The sequence below is a fragment of the Astyanax mexicanus genome, chromosome 17 (assembly GCF_023375975.1).
Source record: "Astyanax mexicanus isolate ESR-SI-001 chromosome 17, AstMex3_surface, whole genome shotgun sequence".
Taxonomy (NCBI): Eukaryota; Metazoa; Chordata; class Actinopteri; order Characiformes; family Acestrorhamphidae; genus Astyanax; species Astyanax mexicanus.
In genome coordinates, this window is record NC_064424.1 from 25,017,472 (window position 1) to 25,026,263 (window position 8,792).

An 8,792-nucleotide genomic window follows, 5' to 3' on the forward strand; every position below is an offset into this window, starting at 1 on the left:
TTTAATGACCAATTTATGCAATTTATCCCAAAGGGTTCATATTCTTTTTTCTTGCAACTGTATCATTATTCTTCTAGGTTTTGTCTGGTTAATTCGGACTCGAGTTTTTCAAAATAACTGTAAAATATGCGTCATGGTCAGGAACAGTAGGCTTGTATACAGACGTTTTGATCAGACGTACAGTTTTTGTAAAAACTTCATTAATGTTTTATTTTATGCCCGTTAATAATAAATGGGGAGAATTTTGCACGGCCATGCGCATCACAATTTTTGAGCGACAAACACCAAATTCGAAAAGCCTGTAGAAGTTTTTAAGTTCTTTCCTATGATATGAATAAATGGGGGGCTCAACATTCTGTCTGCCCCACTCTCCAGTACTGTGTGTGTGTATGGAGGAGCTATTGGATAAACCAGCAATTTGCCAAAAGTTTGGACACCACACATCTCCAGAGCAACCTAGCTTCAATAGCCGCAAAATGTTTTTGCAACACCATAGCAACCATCTTGCAATTGCTTAGCAACACCTTAGCAACCGCCATGGACACAAGAGCAACACCACAGCAACCAGCCATGAATCAGCACTGCAATTACACTCACAGTTTCTGCAGGAACTGCAAACTAGTTCTGTCTGTCTTCATTTTTCTCTTCATTTTTTCCTGACGAGTTTGTGTTGCCAGTTTCTGTGTCGTGAATGTAATTTCAGTCTTTTCCTCTCACACTTTCCTGTCTCCTTCTTTTTTCTCACACTTTCTCTCTTTCCACAGCCTTTCTCTCTTTTCTTACTCACTCTATTCCACGTTTCCCCCTCTCATTTCCCTCCACAGTCTTCTCACTCTCCTTTCCTTTCCCAGCAGAACAGAAACAAGGAGCCGTTCAGTCGTTCCTGTGAAAGACATTGGAGCAGCATGGGGTTTCCATGTCCTCCTGTATTTCTGCATTTGTTTAAACGCTGCTGAGCGACACTTGACCCAACCCTAACCTTAAACTCATGATCTACTCCATCATCCTGGAGACTTGAAACTAAATAAACATCTTGCCGGGACTTGTAGGACTAAGACATTACCAGTCAGAGACCTCCTCAGTACCCAATTGAGGTCAGAATAAAGAGGAAGGGCCATCATAATATGTCCAATCGGACAGAGCAAGAGCAATTATACAGAGCCAATTTACAACCCACTCATTAGGACTCCCCCTATCACCAATAATGCCCCAGCACACCAGGAGGGTGAAGACTATTCACCAACTCTTTTCAACCTGCTGCTGATACATCTTTGCTGAGTAGCATTACAGCGCACTTGGAGAAAAGTGCAGCGACTCGGTTCAGATACACCAGCTCACAGATGCCTCCTGCTGAGCGACATCACCCTTTGGAGTGATGTGGCGAGAGAGCGCCATCTACCCACCCAGAGAGAAAGAGAGCAAGGCCGATTGTGCTCTCTCAGGGCTCCGGCAGCTGATGGCTAGCTACATAAACAGGATTCGAACCAGCAATCTACCGATCATAGTGGCAGCGCTTTAGACAACTGGACCAGAATTATTCTATCTTGATATCCTGACCCTGAGTGCTGGTCATTTTAATAAGGATCAAACTCAACATTTCCCAATAAATGAGTGAAAAAAGTATAATGATCTTCTTTTTCAGGAGATGCTTCTGAGAAGATCCGATACAAAATAATCTCTACTACTCTTACAACCCTGTTACCCATGACCTGCTACAACTCCAAAACTGTCCTTCATCACATAAACAGCATTTAAAGCTGTCATTTTGAAGAAATGAAAAACCCCAGCATCTTCAAAGATGCTTAAATAAAGGTAGATAAAATAAGTATTAGAACCAGTTGGACGCATATATGGTTCTTTTCCTGGTTAAGTGGTGATGTTCAGACTGGTGGAAACCTTTGGAGATTGTCTAGAGTATAGAGAATATTGGTTGACTCGTGCTGTATGAACGGCATGGGGTCTGTAAATGTTAAAACAGAAAACACTTAACCCTTTCAGACCTGAATTATAAATATTAAAGAAAATAAATGCTGTTTCTGACTGTAACGCCCTCAGAAACAAAATTGAGTAAATATATGAATAAAATACTGAATAAATAAATTAAATTATACAATAATTTGTTTAACATTGTTATTTTTATCCTATAAAACTTTTATATAACTTTATTTCACAATTCATCCCTATTCAGTAAAAATAAAAACATATTCATTTTGTCTCACTAGCATTTTTGTCTCATTAATTTTCCTGTTTTTTTTTTTTTTTTTTTGCTGTTTGATTGGCTGATACATATCTATTCTGATGGACAACAGGTTCCGGTCTGCATTAGATGCAAGAATACACAAGAATGAAGAAAACATGTGATGTCCATTTCAATGGATGCGAGGTCTGAAAGGTATAAATGAACACAATTAGGATTCCAACAAGAGCAAGACCTGCTTCAACACTGTCAAAACTGTCTCTTATCAGATAAGCAGTACTTAAAGCTTTCATATTTGAAATGAGATGAGAAACCCCAGCTTTTAGATCTGAGAGCATCCGAAGATGTTTGTCTTCTGCCTTTGGATGCAAATAAAGAAGCTGCAGATATTCTCAGAACATTAGACTGACCACCCAATATTCCAGACCTCAATATCACTGAATTTGTTTGATCTCTAGACAAAGATGCTTTCGAAAGACTGGACTCAGATCAGTCCTCAGTCTACTGAGGTTTTAGAATTTGTTTCACGGTTGCTAGGCTAAATGATGAAAATGTACTATGACAACAGACAAAACCTTTGTCTAGTGTCAACCTCTTATAGTGTTAAATATAAGTATTAATGGTTAATGAAAAAAACGTGAGCATAACTTAAAACATCAAGTTATTACAACTAAAGAGGAAGTTGATTTATCTTATTTATTTTTGTTATACTATAAGACCAGAAAGTTGAGTTTACTTAGTTATGATTACAGGCACTTTGACAGCTCAAATTGACATGAATGAGGTCCTGCAACCAGTGGCCCTAACCTTTCAGAAAACACACTTAGGTACACTATTCCAACAAGACAATGCTCGTCCACATACACTGTAAAAAATAAATTGTTGAGAAAACTCAAAATTTTACGGCAACATGATGCATCAAGATTTTTTAGTTCTGTCAACAACTGTGCTGTTTGTCATTTTTATAGAGAATTATCTGTTTAGCCAACTTATATTTGCTTGTCGACATAGATCTGATTATTCTGTTCAAGCTATTACAATCTTAATGTTAGGAGAACTACAATATTTCTGTTGAGCGTGTGATTGTTTTTGTGTTTGTTATACAAAGAATTACTGATAAGCAGAACGCAAAATCTTAACTTCTAAAAAAAAAAAAAAAGATGTTGAACGAACTGAATATTTTAAGGCAACATGATGCATTAGGATTTTTTTGTTGTCTTTATTAAAGATATTTGGTTTAGCCAACTGTTCACTCAACCAGTACATCTTTCCTATATAACAAGCATCCTGCATTTAATACTACATTAAAACATTAAGTACATAGAAAAGACAATCAAATATTAATTAATATTACTTTATTCCAACCAGTTACTTGCAAATAGCATAACAGAGATGCAAAGAATTGGAATCCCTCAGCATTCAAAATTGAGAACCGTATTAAGAAGACTATCACTTAAAAATGTTGGTTGAGAGTGTCATCTAACCTCATTTAACCATGAAGAAAAAAAAAGCAATTTAAAGAAGTAGGGGTAAAAACCTTGTATGCCGTATTTGTTTACCTAGTCACATGCCTCTGCATAATGCTACAGTGAAAAAATAAGAGTCCTGTAATTATCAAAAAACAAAAACAAAAAAACATATAGAAAGCTTAAAACTGTTTAGAAAGTTCTTTATAAAGGTTTACAAACCACTGAATAAAAAGGATATTAATTTTTTACTTTACGGGTCAATGAGTGCTGGAAAGATAAAACTGCCTCTACATAGTCATATTTTTGTCAAACAAAATACACTTATTAAAATTCAAAAATATTTTTCACCAAAAATAATGTGTATTTAGAGGAGCATCTTTGCAAACAGGCATTGCACAATACCTTGAACACTGCACATCAAACCTCAATTTCTTTTTTCCTAAAAAAAAAAGACATCTTGGAATTCAAACCTAAAAATCCTGGAGTTCACTACTGTGACCATGTTCACTGGCTTGCAGATAAAATTTATTTTGGGAAAAAAAAAAGTACATGTCATTTGTTGTCTTGAGCCAAGGTCCAAAAACATCTTGAGAATGGCATTCAAAATGTACTTAAGAGATTCAGGATAAAATGTAGGGCAACATAAAAAGCTATTTTGCCAATAATGTAGATATGTCAGAGTTTCATTTTAACAAGGATCAAATCCAACACCTCTGATGCCACGTTTGATAAAATGCTTCCAATCGGAACCCTGCAACACTAGCAACAACACCTGCATGTATTTAAACACAACAAATCATACAGTATACCAACATGTCAAGCACTGCATTTATACATTAAAGTGGATCTGAATTTGGAGTTCAGAATGTTGGATAAGAAAGGTTTAGAGCACAGAAAAGGCCAAAGAGGTATGCCAAGCCTGTAGGGGTGTCGCAGAGTCCATCCAGAACTATGGTCTCCTCCAGCACAATGGCAATGTTCATTTGTTGATGAGCCTGCAGCAGAGACATTGTCCTCTAAAACCACAAGTACTCCAACAGATACCCCTTTGGTCTGTTCATCTTCTGGATCTGTATCCTATTGGAAAGACACAGAGTATCAAACAAAAATGCATTAAACCTAAAAGTAAAACTGAAAGTTTCTCATCTCACATGCATGTTTCTTGATGTCTGTTACTTACCAAACATTTCTAAAACAACTTTACAGGATCTTCTCTCGAAAACGAAGGCAGTCCTTCCAGCACAGCACTCTTTCGATAGGCGACAATATCAGATGTCTTAAACAAAGATATGAGCAGATAATTAGAATAAAGTTTAGGTCTAAATGTGTGTAGTTTAACAGAATGTGTTACTTTTTCCAAAACCACTGACCTTTTCATCAAGTTTTTCAATAGGTCTTCCATATCATGCCCAAAAGCTCCCTTCCGGGCACGGTATAGTCTCAGTAGTTTGGTGGTGTTCTTTTCCATGGCAGCTCTGAAAGTTTCTAGCAGGTCTTTGTTGGTAACTCGAAAAAACTCCTCACAGATCTGTGGAGCATTAACATAAACAAACAGTATTTGTACAAATTGTAGGTCATGAGACACAAACTGAAATGTATTTTTTTTTTTGTGAACAGTGAAATTTATTTGTGATTTATATGTAACTTATGGATTATCAGTTACACTTTTTGAGTTTTGAGACTAATCTCTCTCCATAAAAAAACAATAAACATTTTCATATTAAAATGTACCCATTTCAATTATCTATTATTTTAAATTATTATTTTTTATATACATTTTATTTTAATCAATCTTAGAACATATTATTCCTTAAATGATCATGAACCATTTGGTAACTCCCATGGGACTAATATGCTATGTATGAACTGAAGTGTGAAACCAAAACAAATGTTTTAAAGGATTAGAAAGGCAATAAACTCAGTGTCACCAACTCATTACCTAATAAATGTATATATGCATCAGTAAGCATTAGTTAGTAGTTAGAGTCCCAGCTACACATCTGGCAGAATTTGCTTTAAATCATCTAAAATACATGTATATAGAAAGTACACATTAAATTTTGACATTAATATTTAAGTTATGTACATACCTACTCCATTGAGTCTTTTTCAGGCAGCGTGCATATTCACTAAAATCTTCCTAACCCCGTTAAACTGTAAAAGAGAAAACAGCTCAATTACATCTCACATTTAAAGCACTAACAAATACAAGTAGTTGCAACCCATTTAAAACATAACTGGAAGAAAACTGACTCAATAGATAACATTAAATGAATACTATCATATCCCACCATCATACATTAATAACATATAATTAACTATGATAAACAGTGTTATTTTACCACCACACTTAAAAATTCTCATTAAAATCACAGACTCCTGCGCGACTTTCTTGAATATACTTGGTGGTCTGAACTACCTTTATTCTCCTAAATCTAAAATTATTTATAGGAGACGACTCAGTAATTGTTATTTTCAGTAGATTCTTGACTACTCAAATGTATCGTAATATCATTTTTGATATTTGCATAGTTTAAACATGTTTTGATAAATATGAGTAAAGTTTTATTAATGGTGTCCTTTCATAAAAATAAAAAAAAAGGCAATGCTTTGAATTAAATTTATGAACTGAGCAGCACAGAGGCAGTGCAATTCAAATTATGTTTTGTGTAAGTTAACTTACCCGGCCAAATTAGTGCTTAATCGGAACCTAACTTCTTTCCCCAATGACTGGTACTGATATTTAAAAAATATATATATAGCATTAACCTGACTAAATAGGTTAAATTAAACTAGGTTAGGTTAGCTGGCAGAGGAAAGAGAAAATTATCTAACTTGCTAGGTTACTATCTGCCTTTTCTTCAGGCTGGAATTCTTAGCTGAGGCAAACCTAGGTTAGCTAATTAGTGTAATCTAGTGTATTTATCTGGTAGTTAATACCTAGGTTAGCCTAACCAACAAATACTGGAATGTTAACCAACTGTTTCAGAAACATAAGCTAACATACCTAGCTAGCTAGTTGAATGTTTAATACTCAATTCAGACTGTGTGCCAAAACCATGCGGCGATAGCAGTTTGCTAGCTGGGCTAGTTAGCTACTGCTAGTTAGCTACGTTAGCTAACTCTCTAACTAAGCTGATAGTGAGCCTGCCAATATATCTAAAGCAAAATACATGTCCGAAATACATTATTTCACAGAAACACAACACATATCTACAAAAATACCTAGTAATAAAATAAATCTTAAATATCTTAGCTTACCTTAAAGCAGCTGCCTGAGAGAGGAGTGTTCACAGCCCCTGCTGTGCTGCGCTTGAGAGCCCCTGCAGTGCCGCACTTGAAAACCCCGCGTTCTTTCTTGTGCCTTAGTGCGCATGTGCAAACTCTCAATTAACTAAGCAGCATCATGTAACATAAAATTGCCTGTTCAGGCAACGTAAATAACCCATTTTGCACAATACCAAGCTGGAATGTGTTGGTCTGACATGGTTTTGTTTGTAAATGCCTAGTAACTTAGATTTCCTTGTTTCAGTAACTCAAATTACCAGGTCAGGTGAACAAAATGTAGTTGCATTTTTTACAGTGTACTGCTGCCATCTGAAACACAGATATTGTGCCATGGCAAGATGAAATGGTAGATCTGTCCCTGATTAAAAAAAGGTTGGGGATTCTATTGGACATGTCATTAACACTCCAGACCTACTGCATAATTAGCAGGAACTGTGTGGGAATTTTCAAGTTGTATAGAATGGATCATCACAGAACACCATTAGGAACCTCTACACTACATCTGTAGGTGTACCTCAATATATTTATGACTAAGAGTTGCCCATATCAGTCTGATTTTCTGATTATTTATTGTTCCTGGTAACCTGAGTGTATTTTCATTACATTGTTCTGGGTCTTCAACAGCTGAATCTGCTACATTAAGTAATTTACTGTCACAAACCTATTGAATCCCTACCTTTAGCACAACCTTTCCCAAACCATGAATCAGACTACAAAGCCAAGTTTACAAGCTGGAAATATTTAACTTCTTGCATTTTTCCTTTCGAGAAACATGATTTTTATTTTCATGTGGGACACAAAGTTCATAAAAGTCCATACTCACAGTGCTCTCTTTGTCTCTCGTTCACACACCCACACCTTTACCGTTTCAGACATCTCACAGTCTGTGATGATGAACAGCTCGGGATGAGGTCAAATAAACCGTTATTAACTGCACTTACGGAATATAAACCAGCTCACCGGCTTTCACGCACGCTCTGGTCAGGGCTTAACCAAAGGTTTATATAGGGGATTCTTAACCACACATACCTATGAAGGTTCTGCCTGTGGAACACAGTCTAAATATGTTGGCCTTTGATATTATTGCACTCCAAACCTACCTAAAACCAATGAACAGATGTGTTGGAAGATATTGTAGCAAAAAAACTCACCAGGCAATTTACCAACAAACATTTCTCCTTGGGATTTTTTACGTATGTGATGGTATAGTGCTATAATTTTGGCTCTAGATGTGCTTTAGGCAACTGTTGTTGTGCCCTACCATTCCTTGCCAGTGCGTACCTTCACCCCTCTTCAAAATATCAGAACAGTGAGACAAATCCCTTTGTGGTGTCTGTGACCCAATGATCTTACCACAACTAAACACTTACAACTCTTTATTTCTTCTTTTGTGATGGTGTATCAGACTTTCTCATCAGCCTCTTTCAGATGGTGTTTTTTTAGGGGGAAACTTCCCTCAGTCTTCTTTTTGGCAGATAAAATATATGCCTTATAGGGTTTAAAGTGGCAGTCCATATTATTTTGTTTCTAATCTGAAAGCAGAAGCATTTCTGAGTGAAGAAGGGGATAAAATATTGTGTTTAATGGAACCAGTGTGCTGGAACGACCATCCCTGCTAAGCCTGTTTGTAACACCAGACAGATAGGAGTGACGCTTGGCGAGTAAAAAGTAATGACAGGTTTATTTACAGGATGGATTATTGGAATTAACAGCCAGATAACAGGATAAAAAAACACTCACTGAAAATAGGAGTCGTAGTACGGTAAACAGTCCAAGATCCAAAACCAGAAAGACAGTCCAACGATAGAATAATGCAGGGAAAGAACGCTCAGTACGCA

The 8,792-nt window shown here is 36.3% G+C and overlaps 1 long non-coding RNA gene across 1 annotated transcript; it reads right to left on the reverse strand.

Annotated features, from left to right (window-relative positions):
- Nucleotides 1-3,537: 3,537 nt before the first annotated feature.
- On the reverse strand, nt 3,538-7,248 carry LOC125782481 (uncharacterized). The gene is made up of 5 exons (XR_007425160.1): nt 6,928-7,248; nt 5,757-5,820; nt 5,037-5,194; nt 4,847-4,942; nt 3,538-4,743 (listed from the first exon to the last, which is right to left on the reverse strand). It is a non-coding gene; the product is annotated as an uncharacterized LOC125782481 (long non-coding RNA).
- Nucleotides 7,249-8,792: the final 1,544 nt, after the last annotated feature.